This window comes from Dendrobates tinctorius, unplaced genomic scaffold, assembly GCF_039654945.1.
Source record: "Dendrobates tinctorius isolate UK_male_01 unplaced genomic scaffold, ASM3965494v1 ptg000241l, whole genome shotgun sequence".
Classification (NCBI taxonomy): domain Eukaryota; kingdom Metazoa; phylum Chordata; class Amphibia; order Anura; family Dendrobatidae; genus Dendrobates; species Dendrobates tinctorius.
This window is the reverse complement of record NW_027361908.1, coordinates 30162414-30180237: the sequence shown is the minus strand read 5'-3', so window position 1 is coordinate 30180237 and position 17824 is coordinate 30162414. Positions and strand designations below refer to the sequence as shown.

The following is a 17824-nucleotide window of genomic DNA, read 5'->3' as shown; positions in this document are numbered from 1 at the left end:
GGTGATACTGCAAACCGTGGGATTCTATGAGCTGTCCCAAGCCGAAGGTATAGATGGAGAATAGTAGGGGTCCTAGGACAGAGCCTTGGGGAACACCGACAGACAGGCGGCGAGGTGGGTAGGTGGTGTGTGAGAGGGAGACACTAAATGTTCGGTCTGTTAGGTATGATGAGATCCAGGATAGGGCCAGGTCTGTGATGCCAAGAGATGAGAGAGTCTGTAGCAGGAGGGAATGGTCTACGGTGTCGAAGGCAGAGGACAGGTCCAGGAGAAGGAGGACAGAGTAGTGTCGCTTGCTCTTGGCGGTTAGTAAGTCGTTAGTGACTTTAGTCAGGGCAGTTTCAGCTGAGTGATGCGGTCGGAAGCCAGATTGTAACAAATGCTGTAGATATGTTAGGGCTGGCGGAACGCACCAAATAATAAAGATGGTAATAAGGTGCGTTCGCAGCCCGGGGTCCACCGTGCAGGGGTGGTAACCTGTTGCTCAGTAATGGCGGATGCTATATGGCGGTATACTATAAGAACACACGCGGGTTAACGTCACTCGGTGTGTGCAGGGGCGGACTCTTCACAGAGCCGCACTACCACTGAACATAAATACCGGAGCCTGTTTGTGCTCACAGAGCTCGGCTAAAAGAATGCACAGCGTACGGCCACAGAACTCTACCCCAAGGACACGGGATTAGAGTCCTTCTAGGCCCACTGAACGCGCGGCGTCACTGCCGCGAGCGCCGCTATAGACGCTGGCTATGGAGCACGTGCACTGACGCGTGCCGAGTCCCTGGTGAGGCCTGATGCCTGACTCAACCTCAGACCTGCCTACGCCTAAGCCTGGGCGCTAGCAGGCTAGGCTGCACAACACATGCGTACCAAGGGTAGGGGTTTCTTAATGAGTCATTCACCAGAGACATTCATACGTGCATACATCACTCACTCCACATAGACTGTATTTACAGACTATCTATCAGGATCCTGACAGCGCCGGTGTACAGCCTCCGCTGAGCAGGGACTCTCCCGCACTGTAGGGACCAGAATAGCCAGAAAGTATAGGTGCACAGGACCTTAGTGATGAAGTTTAGCAAGCCGGCACGGGACCTACGGTCATGTGACTGCAAGGGGGAGGGGCTTAGCGTCCTGCTTTCACAGAAGACAGCAAACTCAGAGTCAGGCAAAATGGAGGTCGTTCACAGTACGGACAGCGAGGTACAGAAGGGGTAAACAGATGGGAGGTCAGACAAAGCCAAAGGTCATACACAAGAGGGCGACGCGGTACCAAGGGGACGAGCAGAGAGAAGTCGGGTCACAAGCAGAGAGTCATACATGAGAGGTAGCGCAGTACCAGAGGGACAGGCAGAACTCGTAACAGGGACAGAACCAAATCAAAACCAAACAAGCAAGCAAGATATCAGGCACAAGGCACACGTACGCACAAGGTCAACTAACTCAGCCGAGGGCAGGAGTATAGCTGACACCGGACCTAGGTCCAGTGAGCATTAAATAGCCACCCTCTGCCAGGGAGAGGCGGAATAATTAACCCCCAACCAGACCAGGACGGGCCAAAGCGAAACCCCGTCCTGGATCATGACACTATCCTAGCGCATGGGCGAGCGGCCATGTGAACCTTTCATAGCCACGGGCATCCGGGACCTTCCTGGCTTCTCGGATTGGCCAATCCGAACACGAGCAGGACCTCAGCACGTGACCCTCAATCTCCAATGGGACATCACTCCACGGGCATGGTCAGTGGCCCGACATGAGGACTTAGTCCCTGGAGAATCTCGCTGCTGAGCAGCATGCATTGTCATAGCTGTGCCAGAGGTGGCAGCAGCAAGCAACCCATGGAGTTGGCCTGGGCAGAGCGCTGGGACCGGTGAATCTGCTGAGCAGGCTTCACTGCGGCTGAAGAAGAATGGGAGACAGCTGGGTGCAAGGCTCTGGATTCCTGCTGTGCAGTGGCAGGAACCGACTCCTAACAAGATATAATACATGTAGATTGCACCATAGTACTATTCCGAGTATGCAATGTTACTACTGCCAGACCATTGGGATCTACTAAGACCCTATGAAGTGCAAGCTCTATGGTCAGCAGAATCCCCTCTCTTTCTTGTCTGTAAAATGTCAGTGCGGTCCTCTTTCTTTCTCTCCTGTAGCCAGGGCTGCCACTAGGAATTTCGGGGCCCCATACTGTCAAAATTTTTGGAGACTCCGCCCAGGCTCCACCCCTGTCCTGCCTCCACCCCTTAAACTGGCCGCAGTCCCACCACCTTGTCTTGGAAAAACCCCACATCTCACCAATCACACATTAACAGTTCCCATCACCAGAACACACATATAGCCAGCAGCAGTCGCCATCACAACGCTGTAGACACTTTTGGCCGAGCTCTACTCTACGCTAACCTATTAAATATTTGTTAAAATATGCACTACAATTTAGGTATATTTTTATTTATTTTTCAATTTTTAAAATGACCAATAATATCACATACAAGGGACAACTATCGCCACACCATGTCCAGACCACATATTACCACCACATAGTGACCTATAATACCACATACAAGGAACAAATACCACCACACCTTGTCCAAACCACATTTTACCACTACAGTGACTGAATAATATTACCTACAAGGAACAAATACCACCACACCATGACCAGATCACATAATACCACCACAAAGTGACCAAATAATAGCACATACAAGGGACAAATGCTGCAACACCATGTCCAGACAACATATTGCCACCACATAGTGAATGAATACTACAATACTGATCAGTAATAAAAAAAACAATACTATCACCATAAATGCCATTATACACAGGGGATCTATACTTAATATGCAGTGTCTATGTGCAGGTAATACAGTGATCCATGACATTATACACAGGAGCTCTGTATATAATGTATATGTAATACAGTGATCACTGGTGACATTATACACAGGACCTCTGTATATAGTATACAGTGTATAGTGTCAGTGTACAGGTAACACACTAACTCACCAGTGATGTCTCTAGGTGAAGTCCTTCATCTTCGCTTTTCATCTTTCATCCAGCACAGATTGCCATCATTTCTTCCAGCCAGGGCTCATCTCTGCAGGAAATAACACAGTTATCTAGAGCTCCGCCTGCAGAACACATTACTTATTTTTTTCCCAACTTCTACATTACATCACATGAAGAAAATAAAGGCAACGTAGTATCACTCTAAACAGTAACAGGACCGCCCCCTATTTAAAACTGTATACTCAAAAAATAAAATAAACACTTCACTGCAGTAATAATATCCCTTAATTAGCCCCTATGGTAATAATATTCCCCATCCTGGCCCCCGTGTGTCTCATTCCTGGCTTCAGCCATATGTTCTCCCATCCTGCCCTCATGAGTATCCATTGTGCCCCATATGATCTCCCTATCTGTCTCCATCGTATCCATCCTACCCCATGATCCTGCACGATTTGTCTCCAATCATGCCCTGTTGTGAGTTCATTTTCCCCTTCACCTTTGATGTCTGATGAACTCCCTCTGCTGGTGAAGAGAGGTAGTGAAATTGATTGGGATGGGAAGAACCTGTCATCTGAACAGGCGGTGTGATTGGACATCTGGAATTTCTGAGTGGATATAAGGCAGCCGACGCCCTGCAGGGTTTGCTGGTGACCCTTTCTGCTCTGAGCTCTGGCATCCAGTTTTAGTTCCTGTCAAATAAAAGCTAAGTTTTTGCCCTGTTATTATTCCATGAGATTTTGTCTGGTTTCCTTAGTGTTTGTATTCAGCCAGTCCTGGTTGGGACTGGCTGAATTCCATTTTTGCTTCTGATCAGTTTATCTCTTTGCTCTGTTTTCAGAATATACCTGAGTGCTGATATAGTGATTTTGAAGTCTAGCGACTTCAGGGCCTTTTTTCCTATCAGACAGTTGGGACATTTTTGTAGGGTTTTTTGCGGATTGCAGCCAGCGTCTTTTCTGTCCTGTCCTGTCTGGTTGGTTGGGCCCCATCATTTGCTCAGCCTGTCTTTCTGTCTGTGTTTGTGTTTTCATCTGTTTTTCACCGACAGTGCATGTTGGGGGCTGTCTATTGCTTTGGGGTCTGCTCTGGGGCAGTTTAGATTTCCCCTTTCTTTCTTTAGGCTTTTGTAGTTCTCCGGCTGTGACGAGGGGTCTAGGGCACCGTGGGAGCCCCCCACGGCTACTGTTAGTTGTGGTGAATAGGATTAGGGGTCTGCAATCCGATAGCTACCAACCTCTCCGGTTTTCTGGACTTAGCTTGTATATTTGTTTTCTCCTCCTCCGGTGACTCATTCATAACAATGCCCCCTGTGTTTCCAATCCTGCCCCATCTGTCTTTCATCCTGCCCCATGTCTCCAATCATCCCCTTGTGTCTCCAATCCTGTCCCCATGTCTTTCAGCCTGCCCCATGTCTTTCATCCTGCCCCCATGTCTCCAATCCTGCCCCATGTCTCCAATCCTGCCCGCGTGTCTCCAATCCTGCCCTTGTGTCTCCAATCCTGCCCCCATTTCTCCAATCCTGCCCCCGTGTCCCCAATCATTCCCCTGTGTCTCCAATCATGCCCCATGTGTCTCCAATCATGCCCTTGTGTCTTTCATCCTGCCCCCTGTGTCTCCAATCATGCCCTCTGTGTCTTCAATCATGCCCTGTGTCTCCATTCCTGCCCCCTATGTCTCCAATCCTGCCCCCTCTGTATCTCCAATCCTGCCCCTGCTGTATCTCCAATCCTTCCCCCACTGTATCTCCAATCCTGCCCCCTGTGTCTCCAATCCTGCCCCCTCTGTATCTCCAATCATGCCCCCGCTGTATCTCTAATCATGCCCCCGCTGTATCTCTAATCATGACCCCGCTGTATCTCCAATCATGCCCCCGCTGTATCTCCAATCATGCCCCCTGTATCCAGTCCTGCCCCCTTCATGAGCCCAGGCCCACAGTCACCAGAGATGTCAGAGAAACAGACTGAGACACAGACTACTTACCTTACCCTGCAGCCGCCTCGTGGCTCTGTCTGCCGTCGGTCTGCACCTCGCCATCCTGCCGCCATCCACCGTCTTCTGTGAGTCCGACTGCTCCCACTGCCTCCCAGTTCCACATGGCACACCACATGGTGCTCTGCTCCGGAATGAGGAAGTGTAGCAGTCGCAGAGCAGCATGTGATGTCACGTGAGGACGGCGCTGTGGCTGGACCATTGTGCATGGGGGGAATTGTGGCGCTGGCTGGACCATGGTGCAGGGGGGCCCGCCCCCTGGCAGGCGTGGAGTTTTTATTTAATATAAAGCAGGAGAAGCCTGAACAAAATGTAGGGGGGCCCTATTACAGACTGGACTGCCAGCGTGCTAGGGCCCCCCTATTCAAGGGGCCCCATACACTTGTAATGGCTGTCATGCCCTGATGGTGGCCCTGCCTGTAGTGTAAACTCTAATGGTCAGTGGGGTTCTCTCTCTTGTGTAGTGTGTAAGCTCTTATGATCAGCGGTGTCCTCTCTCTCTTGCCTGTAAAGTGTAAGCTCTTATGGTCAGTGGGGTTCTCTCTTTCATATAGTGGGTAAGCTCTTATGATCAGCGGGGTTCAAACTCTCTCATATAGTGTGTAAGCTCTTATGCTCAGTGGGGTTCTTTCTCACATATAGTGTGTAAACTCTTATGGTCAGCGGGGTTCTCTCTCTCATATAGTGTGTAAGCTCTTATGATCAATGGGGTTCTTTCTCTCATATAGTGTGTAAGCTCTTATGATCAATGGGGTTCTTTCTGTCATATAGTGTGTAAGCTCTTATGATCAATGGGGTTATCTCTCTTTTATAGTGTGTAAACTCTTACGGTCAGTGGGGTTCTCTATCTCATTTAGTGTGTTAGCTCTTATGGTCAGCGGTGTTCTCTCTCATATATTGTATAAGCTCTTATGATCAGTGGGGTTCTCTCTCACATAGTGTGTAAGCTTTGATGAACAGTGGGGTTCTCTCTCTATCTCTCCTCTCCCCAGTGTGTATTTTCTGAGCTATTACAAGCTTTTCAGTATTGAGATTGGCGAAATTTTTTTCACCAAAAATCAATGTTTGAGGGAAAATATGCGAAGTGGGCCAATTCAAATTTCAACCGTCAACTCTATTTATCTCATGTAGACACATTTCAAGTTGTATCTCAACAGTCTTAACCTTTCAATGCATAGCATGCAATGGAATGTGTGGTGATGAAAAGGTAACCAAGTGTTAGGTAGGATCTCATTATATGCTATGATTATATGATTATTATCTAAGTTATGTATGGCCACAATTAGCAAAATTAATTTCTTATGCAAATCCATTTTCCATTTCACGAAGTACTAGTATCCATAAGAACATATCAAGACAAAGATGTGATTTGGTTTCATTGAGCATTGAATATAAATGTAGTACACATTTAGTGCAGCCTTAGCTATTCATATATATCTGGGGGTAAAATGACAAAGTACTGTACCAGGATGTGCTAATTATCTTGTTCAATTTTGTCTTTTTCAGCCTTCTACCTCATTTAACCTTTATGAAGAAAGTGCCATGTAACTTCAGTTTTGCAAGAAATGACTCATTCAGGAGTCAGGTCAGTGAGATTTATTAATGAAAACGTCAGATTTATTTTCACAGTTGTTTTTTGTACCAAATTATTCAAAATGTATAATTTGAGCTTCTATATCCATTTGTGTCTCACTGCCCCTGAGGCATGACATTATTAATCCTTGTGCACCCTTAATATCTATCATTTAACCATCTATAGTACAAGAAATGTTTCTTTGGTTGATGTCTTTTTTAAGTGTAGATTTTTAGATCTTAATAATATGTCAATAAGTTTAATTCATTTTTGGATATTTATTGCATTGTGCATACTTTTTGTGTGTGTTCTTTTTGCTTAATTTGACAATATGGTGGCATGTGCCACTCCAAAAGACATATTTTCTATACATTTAAGTAACTAAATACTGTCACGCAGTCCTGAAGGCTAAGGTTAACCCTATATTTGGTCATTCTTTATAATGGATTATTTGTATCCATATTAGGGATTATTTCCTACATAAGGCCATATTTTAAAATTAACTTAATTTGAAAGTATTTTTTAATGAAAGAGGTCTTTTTGAAGTATAATATCGATGGTCTTACCTTAGGATGAGTCATTTATGGTGGACCATCAGCAATTCAACAGCATAGGTAAGAGTTAATACCTGCTCTAATACATCAATTTATCTGTATATGTGGCTAGCCTGGTACAACGGCTTAACCCAATTCCCACCAGCCAGTCCCTTCATTGAACCAAGTACGGGTATGCCAATAAGCTAGAACATTTTTTTTTCAATCTAATTTATTCAATATTTTTTAAAACAATAGAATGGTCTTACAAACCATATTCTTCAATGGCTTCAAATGTATCCAGTTTAACCACTTATTTGACAACTCCTTATGATTTCCCATGTTTGGCTACGTTAAAATAAAAAGATCTATACTCAGCTCCTATGCCAACATCGTTCCAGTGGTGTCGGAACTCGAGTTTCCGAATGAGGGTTCTAGTGGCCAGCCACAGCTATCACTTCCTCTTGACTACTTATGTATCTGAAGGCGGGAACAGTGACGTCAGCGCTAATTGGGCACAGGGCCCACGTGCCATAGCAACCTCATGTTAGCCTCAGGAATGCCAAACATGGGGAATGGGAAAGGGTTCTCCACATAATGGAGAATCCCTTTAATAGTATTACTGAGCTGGCCATAGAAGCAAGGATTTGGCAACAATAGATCAATCATTTATATTGTCCCTCATATGCTTATTACTTAGACTATACCCATACTTGCCTAATGGTACTCCATCTTTAGGATGAGACAAGCAAATTAAAAAAGATCATCTCTGAAGTAAAGTGACCTAATCTATATATATAAAGCGGAGTGTATGTGTGTGTGTGTATGTATCAAGCCACGCCCACTCCACATTGCCCCACCTGCTCCATAGCAAATGGAGAACGGCGGTGGGTTGGAAGGGGTCGGGACTGACTGAGGGAATTTCGGGTGACAGTTGAAAAAGGAATGGAGGATTTAGTGCTCGGACGATGGAGGAAGACAGTGCGGGAGCCGGGAGCAGGTAATCACCACATGGGGGGCTGTGGAGGGGGCAGCTGGACCTCCGAGGGAGGAGGCAGCAGCTGTGGATAGGAGGGGCGCGCAGACTACTTCTCCGCATCCTCCTCCTCTCACCGAGCGCACTCCCCCGTGTCCCCATATGACTCCACTGCCCTCAGCCAGTCACAGCCCTGTCATGGTTGGCAGTGGAGGACAGTGCAGGAGTCAGGTGCAGGTAACCACTGCATGGGAGGGCCGTGGAGGGGGCAGAGGGAGCTCCAAGGGAGGAGGCAGCAGCCACAGACAGGAGGGGAGGGGAGTGCAGACCACTTCTCCGCATTCTCCCCCTCTCACTGAGTGCACTCCCCCATGTTCCCACATGACTCCGCTGCCCTCAGCCTGTCACAGCTCTGTCATGGTCAGCCGTGGAGGAGGCCAGTGCGGGAGCTGGGTGCCGGTAATAACCGCATGTGGGGACGTGGAAGAGGCGGTGGGAGCTCCATGGGAGGAGGCAGAAGCCACGGACAGGAGGGGATGGGAGCACAGACTACTTCTTCATGTCCTCCCCCTCTCACCTAGTGCACTCCCCCATGTCCCCACATGACTCCACTGCCCTCAGCCTGTCACATCCCTGTCATTGTCAGCGCACAAGCTGGGTTCACACTGCACAAGGGGGGCTCACAATACATGAGGGGGTCTCAAAATACAGTAGGGGTCTCACACTGCAAGGAAAGGGTGCTCACAAAACATGGGGGCGTCTCACACTGCAAGGGAAGGGGTGTTCACAATACACAGGGGGTTTCACACTGCAAGGGTAAGGGTGCTCACACTGCAAGAGGAGGGGGACTCACAATACAAAGGGACGTCTCACAATACACAGGGGGTCTCAAAATACACAGGGGGTTCTAACACTGCAAGGGAAGAGGTGCTAACAATACACAGGGGGTCTCACACTGAAAGGGGAGGGGTGCTCATGTGGCGCCCCTGAGGGTTCAGTCGCCACAGAGGTACTGCGCCTCCACCTGAGGTGTGGTATCCCATCATTCAGGTAAGGTGGAGACTCCTGACCACGCTCCAACACCTGCATCCCACACAACATAGTAGTGTAGCAAAGAACCCTTTGGTGGCTCCCTGCTTGGAACACGAAGCGTGCTGGGAGGCGGGTGGAGTTAGTTGGCATCAAAAGAGCGGGAAGAGTTTAGGATTTAGGCAGTCTGACAGAGTCAGTGGAGAGGAAGATCCCCTGAGTGGGATGGATGAAGGACCTGGGTCCGCTGGCACAGGAAAGAGACATTGATGGAAAGCCTGACTCTCTCCATAAGAAGGAAGGATTAGTACGGAACATAAGGAGAGGAGGACTAAGGATTAGGGTAAGAGCAGAACCCTTCCCAAGTTCACAGCGCAAGGCCGGGGTCCGGTCCCTGAGGTTGTATTGATACTAATGGTCCTGCAGCAGACACCGGAGGAATAGAAGTTGTGAGCCGGGACTTGGTAGCAAGGAGTCCCCGAAGCAGGCTACAGCTGTCTGCCGTACAAGTAGAGTTCATAGGAACATCTGACAGGAGGAACTCAAGTGTAACTCAGTACTGTGAGTACTTCACTATAGGTGCAAAAGGGAGACGTTCAGAAAAGGCACATATGTTGGCGGAGTGTTGGAAGGGAGTGCTTCATCTCGCCTGGAAGTTGGCTGAGCCCCTGACCTGTAGGACACGGTACCGAGGCGGGCACCTGTCTGCTCAACAGACTGTGAGTAAAGCTTTGGAACTACATGCCCTGGTGTCCTCCGCTTATTCCTGCGCCAACCCACTCAGCACTGCTACATCTTGGTGCCGGACACTACACTCTCTCCCTTAACATCTTCATCTAATCTGCCCTGGGACTGCAGCCCTACCTTTGGAGGGCTACACCATCATTGCTGCACCACACCATCTGTCCCAGAGGATCTGTCTGCAGCGTCGGCTTAACATCTTCATTGCCGAACACCACAGGTGGCGTCACGAATTATTCACTCATAAACTTTATTCCAACATCACTTAACCCCCTTTTACAATGGACGCCCAGGGCCACGGCCCGGGTCACAGCTGCTGTGACATCTCCCATTGAAATCCACCGGGCCCGGCTCCGAGTACCTCACAGCCCTGGGTGAGGGAGATCCACTCACAATACACGGGGTCTCAAACTGCACAAGGGTTCTATGCCCGGGCAATGGTGGGCTCTTCAGCTAGTTGATTACAAAAGATAAAGATACTGAGCTGCTGGGCACCATATTTGAAGAGATGCTCCAGCACCACTCATTTCTGCTGATGATGTCCCATGCACAGTGAGCATATATTGTGCACCTGTACAATTACAGGCAGATACCTATCTATGGCATGTTATCAGCTTCTCTCACTTTTTGATATGGAAGTAGGTGGCGCTGGAGGAACTCTTTAAACATGGCTGTATTTCCTTACAGATATTAAATATAGAGCTCAATTATGGCTGACAGCAATGGTTGGAACATTTGGAACTTCATTAGTCCGATAAGTTCATCCAACTCCACAAAATCATAACTCGCAACAGGAGTTGGAGTTATATTAGCAGGGTGGCTCAGTGGTTAGCACTGCTGCCTTACAGCGCTGGGGTCCTGGGTTCAAATCTCACCAAGGACAACATCTGCAAGTTTTTATGTTCTCTCCCTGTTTGCATGGGTTCCCTCTGGGTACTCCGGTTTCCTCCCACACTCCAGAGACATATTTATAGTGAATTTAGATTGTGAGCCCCAGTGAGGGCAGTGATAATGACGTCTCTTAAGTGCTGTAGAATCAATGGTGCTATACAGTATAAGCAAGCAAAATATATAGTATTTTACCTGTATAAAGGGAACCTGTCATGAGAATCAATATTGCTAAAGTACAGGTCACTGGACAATCTTGCATCCCTTGATACTCCACCACGGCATGTTATGATTAAAGGCATTGTACTTTTATATCCAAACTGCTATCTAGAACATTTTGTCCTTTCTGGCATAAGAATCTAATTCTTAAACTTCCCTTCTAAGGACAAACCAGGCTTTCTTATAATCAGAAGTTTAACTTTAGCTCCTAACGTCATCACGCTTAAATTAGAAAGACTAGAAATTACCTCCTTTTTGTGTTTTTACATTTAACATTTGTCACATTGTGAAGATCTTGTTTTGATTAGCTGCCAGAAATGATAAAAGAAGATTAGAACATGAACTAGCTCCTCTTGAACAATGATAAAGGTGTGGAGATAAGACAAGATAAATACACAGATTTTAGAGATGTAAATGTGGGTAATCTCTAAAATAAGTTCCCAGTTTTAAGTGGGCTAAAGCCCCCGATACACATAGTGATATCGCTAACAATATCGCTGTAACATCACCGATTTTGTGACGTTATAGCAATATTGCTAGCGATATCGCTATGTCTGATACTTACCTCCGACCGGCTCCCCCGCTGCTCATCGCTGATCACGCGAGAACATCCTGGATCATTTCTCGTCGGGCACTTCCTGCTGGGCTTCCTGTGGCACCGACGAGCGACGCGTGGAGGCGGGCGGGAGGACGTCAGGATCGCCGCATCTGACAGGTAATTAGCGAGCCCCGACCGCTGCTATGTCGCTGGTGAGATCTGCCTGTGTGGCAGCTCACTAGCGACCACTTAGCGATGCACCAGCGATCCATATCGTTGTCGGGATCGCTGGTGCATCGCTAAGTGTAACGATACCCTAAGGTACATATGAACCAAATTGACAATAAACTAGCATGCCAGTATCTAAGGAGATTGCAGATTGTTCCTGTAATGATTAACAACCCCAAACTCATTAATAATATTGTTTATTAATCAATTACATTTCTTAATAGAGATATCAGTGCTATTTGCCAGTAATGTCCTTTATACTGTACACGTTTAACACAGGTTCTGCATTGATCTGAAGAGAACAGCCTATTATAAAATTGTACTTCCAATACTCGCCAATATTGGGAATTTACATTAACGTTTATTTTGTACAGTAACATTTACATGAACGTTTATTTCTTACAGTAACGTTTATTTTGTATGTTGCTAATACTATTATGTAAAATATGCAAAACACAAGCTGCGGGGACACCATCACATGTTTCTCAACGCAAGCAATGACTAGCTAGGTCTTTCCCCTGGAAGGAACAACCACGGGAAGGGCAGTCTCCAATGAAGGAGACCACCTATGCCAAAACATGGTATCCACCCACAGACAGCTGTTTCGAGGTATTGCCCCTCATCAGTGTGGAGTAGGAAAATGGCCAGTAGGAGCAATGCCTAGTAGAAGACTGTGAAAAATGAGGATGAATGTGTAGAGTCGTGGGCCGGACTGGGGGGTGGTCCCTCAATAGACCGCGCAGAGACAAAACAGAGACAAGATGGAGGCAGTTTCTGGGTGCAACAGGTCCAAGTTTATTCCACTCTCCATCTACCTGACGGCCTCTGCAGTACACCGCACTTCTCTTCACCTCACGGACCACTGTTTCCAGGGCCGCTTCACACACCGTACGTTACACTAGGGACGTACATACACGTACCGTCCCTTCTTCACTGTTTGACGCTCCTGACAGGTCCATCACTGTGGCTGCCTTAGGCCCGTAAACCAACAGCAATTTTACTGATCAGGCGTCGTGTCAAATACGGTGTCCCACACCCGGTGTCTCGTCTCCACTGCAGTTCTTCCTGTCAGGACCACCCCCCTGACGTTCTCTCTCCTCAGTCCCCCGGTTCGATTCTCCTCAGAGCGCACAGACTGTCGTAGTCCTCCTGTCACCTGAGCTCCCCCTGGGGACTGGAACTTTCTGGAACCCTCCCTCAGTATTTATACCTTTCCTGGTTCCCTGTAACTCCGCCCCCCATGACCAACGGTTTCCTAAGCCCTAAGCTGATGTCAAGTCCTTTGCTCACACTCCTCCCTGCCCTCTAATGGTCAACCCAGGTACTGCACGTCCACTACACTTTCCTAGCTGTTTCCCCACTGTAGTAACTGACAACTATCTGAACTGTGCAAACCTTTCCTTCTCTATACTGACAGGTCCGTCCGTCCGTCCGTCAGGTCAACTCATGGAGATCACAATCCAACACTGCAGAGACACCATCACATGTTTCTCAACACAGTGATTCTAGAGCAAAGCCCCCATCCCTTATGGAAAATATGTAAAATATGCAAAACACAAGCCGCGGAGACACGATCACATATTTCTCAACGCAAGCAATGACTAGCCAGGTCTTTCCCCGGGAAGAAACAACCACGGGAAGGGCAGTCTCCAATGAAGCATGACTATTTAAAGACTGTGGGCGTGACCAAACATCCAACCTGATCTTCAGCTAGATTAACCCCCGATAGCCTGAGAAACTCAAGCCGGCGCCACTGAGGCTATAGTGGACGGAGGTGGAACTACCTCTGCCTGCCGGACGCTGTGGTGTGAATAGCGTCCGACATGACAGTACCCCGTCTTCTACGAGGGACCCCAGGGCCCTCAAGACTCATAGGACCCGGCTTGTCCGGATGACGACGGTGAAAAGAACTGACCAGCCGATCTGCATGTATGTCCGAGGCTGGTACCCAAGACCTCTCCTCCGGACCATACCCCCGCCAGTGTACCAAATACTGAAGAGTACGGCGCACTACTCGAGAGTCCACTACCTTGGAGACCTCAAACTCTAAATCGCCATCCACCATGACTGGAGGTGGCATCGGCGTCGTGTCCACAGAGCCTACCACCTTTTTCAATAAAGCCCTGTGAAACACGTTGTGTATCTTGTATACTGCAGGAAGTTCCAACCGATAAGCAACTGGGTTAATGATGGCAGCAATCTTAAAAGGCCCAATAAACCTTGGATCCAATTTTAAAGATGGAATTTTGAGTTTTATATTTTTAGTCGCTAACCACACCCATTCACCCACACACAGGTCCGGACCTGGCACGCGTCTACTGTCAGCCACCCGCTTGTACCTGGCACTCATGCTCAACAATCGCTGTTTCACCCTCCTCCAGACCGATGATAATTGAGCTCCTAGCTCGTCCTCCTCCGGGACGCCCCCCGAGTCACCCTGACGTAAGGTACAAAATTGAGGATGTTGACCGTAAACACAAAAGAACGGAGACTCTCCCGATGACTCTTGACGGTGATTATTTAACGCAAACTCGGCCAGAGGAAGGAAAGTAGACCACTCCTCTTGGTTGTCGGACACAAAGCATCGTAAATACTGCTCCAGATTTTGGTTCATGCGCTCAGTTTGACCATTTGACTGTGGATGAAACGCCGATGAATGTGACAACTTGATCCCCAAACGTGAGCAAAAAGCTTTCCAAAACCTCGCAACAAATTGAGTTCCCCTATCAGATACTATGTCCGACGGAACTCCGTGGAGTCTGACCACCTCCTGCACAAACACCTGAGCCAACGTCTTAGCATTGGGCAAGGAGGGCAATGAGACAAAATGCGCCATCTTTGAAAATCGGTCAACCACCACCAGGATGACCGTGTTCCCCGCCGAGACTGGCAAGTCAGTGATAAAATCCATGGAGATTTCTGTCCATGGCCTATTAGGTACCCCCAGAGGCTGTAGCGTGCCAGCAGGACGGGCTCGGGGCGACTTGGCCCTGGCGCACGTGATGCAAGCTGCCACGTACGAGACCACGTCCTGCCGGATTTTGGGCCACCAGAAACGACGCGATACCAGCTCCAAGGTGCCCTTAACCCCTGGATGACCAGCCAGTACTGAGTCGTGATGTTCCCTCAACACCTTAAGACGAAGATGAAGGGGTACAAATGATTTGTTGGCGGGAAGTCCTGGCGGTACCTCCTCTTGGGCCTCGGCAATCTCCGCCTCTACCTCAGTCGTGAGAGCCGAAACCACTACACCTTCCTGGAGGATGGGTACCGGCTCTTCCAGAGGTTCTACCCCCGGAAAACACCTGGACAAGGCATCCGCCTTGGTGTTTTTAGCCCCGGGACGGTAAGGCCTCTTTCACACATCAGGTTTTCGCCGTCAGGCGCGATCCGGCGCTTTTGACAGAAACCGGATCCGGCGAAATGCAATGCCGGATCCGGTTTCCCCCCCATTGACTTGCATTTGCGCCGGATCGCGCCGGATGGCCATGCGTTTCATCCGGTTTTCGCCGGATCCGGCAATGTGTCGCAATGTGTCGCGATCCGGCGTCTGGAAAAAACGTCTACTGTAACGTTTTTTGTCTCCGGCGAAAAAGCCGGACACGCCGGATCCGGCGCGTCCGGCTTTTTCACACAATGAAAGCCTATGAGCGCCGCAATGCGCCGGATCCGGCGAAAGCCGGATCCGGTGGCCGGATCCGTTTTTTTTGGTCTGAGCATGCTCAGTAGCTCTGCCCACAGGAGATATATAAAAGCAAGACAATGGGACCCTCAGCCACACCCAACATGCCACCCAAGACAGCAACCAGGCGCAGGAGAAGGCAGCAGACATCTGCAGCAGCAGCACCATCAGCAACACCCCAAATGGAGCAGCATGCTGAACGGGAGGGGAGTCCAGAAGCAGATGAGAGACGGTAATTATCAAATCCCCCATTCCTCCAAACTAGGGCCATGGAATATCAAGATATTCATTGGCCCTTTGTTTCTCTTTATTCAACAGCCGCCAAAGAGATGCAGCAGCAGCACCATCAGCACCACCCCAAATGGAGCAGCATGCTGAACGGGAGGGGAGTCCAGAAGCAGATGAGAGACGGTAATTATCAAATCCCCCATTCCTCCAAACTAGGGCCATGGAATATCAAGATATTCATTGGCCCTTTGTTTCTCTTTATTCAACAGCCGCCAAAGAGATGCAGCAGCAGCAGCAGCAGCAGCAGAAATGGCATCACTGGCAGCAGCAATACCCACAGCCATGGAGTCTGGCCATCAACAGGACAGCACATCTTCTTCTGGGAGCCCTCCCTCGCATCGTCAGCGTTTGACGGTAAGTTTTTATTTCCAAAATCCATCATCTCTGTAATATATGTCTATTCATTGCCTTTTATTTCAAAACAGGAATCACAAGATGAAGAGGAGCTCCCAGAAGAAGAAGGAAGGGGTGGACAGACGCTTGGAGTGGGCTCACAATTTGTAAGTTTTTTGCATCAAACGCAGAAACACAACATCACACTACACACAACACATAGAAAACAATGTTCTGCAGACCACACACAGCAAACAAATGCCTACATCCAAACTCATAACATTTTTTGTTTTCTTCTCTAGTCTTCCCAATCTGGTGCTCGGCCAAGAGGTCCTCGCAGTGCCTCCCAGGGTCGTCGGCGACAGCAACGCGGCGGTCACCAGCGTGTAAGTATAAATATTTTTGCTTTGTTTTTTTGCACTTTTTATTTCATTTCTTTTGTGGAGGCTAATTATGTTATTTTTGTCTTTTTCTTTAACAGTTTTCACAGCGTGCTCCCGACTCTGACGGTGAGGATGGAGGGATTGATGTGGACCACCTCATCGATCTCGTCAGAGAAAGGGAGCCGCTCTGGAATATGGCTGACCGCCGCCACGCTGACCTGATCATTACCCGACGACTCTGGGAGGAAATCTGTTCTCTCCTTGTGGGCCGCTGGGAGGACCTCGAAGCTCGGGACCAGATTAAAGAGCGTAAGTATATACAGTAACGGTTGCTTGATGTAAACCAGTGTTTCCCGAACTCCAGTCCTCGTGGTCCCCACGGATCATGTGTTCAGGATTTCTATTTACTATTGAAATCCTGAAAACATGACCCCTGGGGACCATGAGGACTGGAGTTTGTGAAACACTGATGTTGTATACTAACCACTCCTTTCTCGTTTCAGGGAACAGAATTGTGAATCGGTGGCGGTCTGTGAGGGATCGTTTCAAGAAGGAGTTCAATAAAGAGATGCGGGCCCCGAGTGGATCTGGAGGACGCAGGAGCAAGTACAAGTACGCACAAGCCCTGTCGTTCCTCCGGGAAACAATGCTCACCAGAAGGTAAATATTACACACCACATGTGAAAAAGATGTAACTTTTTTTTTTCAGCCAGGGCCATACCATGTCAGTATTTTAATTGTTTTTTTTTCTCTTTATTCCACAGCACGGTGAGCAGCACTCAGGAGCCTGCACGATTGGACCCTTCTGAGGCGATCCCTGAGGAGACCGGCACCGAGGGACACTTCGACCGCCCCGGTACATCTGCACCTTCCCTGCCTTCCCACACATTCGACCCATCTGTCCCATCCACCAGCACAGGAGCATCGTGGCCGCCTACATTACATGAAGCTGCTGGTGAGGAGATCGCTTTCCCTTTACCCCACCCTTCTGCCCCTGCCGCCTCTAGTACACCTGCGGGTACTGGGCGGCAGCGGCAGAGGGGTCAGGAAAAGAGTTATGCGCAAGAGTTATTGCATCTGAATGCATCTTTCCAGAACTGTCTCAAAGTCTTGTCAGAGCAAATCTCCGCAGGCTTTCAGCAGATCAACTCCAGCATTCTGGAGGTGAAGACACTTCTGCAAACCATGCATTCAGAAGCAAGATCTTCGCCAAACCACACCTTTTTCAGGTCTGTTGTGGAGCGCATGGAAACGCTCTCTCCTGCCCAGCAGATGCATATAATGCATTCGTGCCACGGTGCTCTACAGCAGGTTACCTCCCAACCTCCACCTCCCACCACTGTAGTTCCTCCACCTGCACCCCCTCCAGCCACTTTCCATCCTCCCCCTCCTATTACATCTGCACCCCCTCCAGC

General features: G+C 48.6%; 1 long non-coding RNA gene across 1 annotated transcript in view; it reads left to right on the top strand.

The window, feature by feature from the left end:
- LOC141060586 (uncharacterized) overlaps positions 1–17824 on the top strand; it is a 154875-nt gene that overhangs the window by 122209 nt on the left and 14842 nt on the right. Inside the window, exon 2 of the long non-coding RNA XR_012222728.1 lies at positions 6505–6583. This is a non-coding gene — a long non-coding RNA (uncharacterized lncRNA). The remainder of the gene's footprint in view (positions 1–6504; positions 6584–17824) is intronic.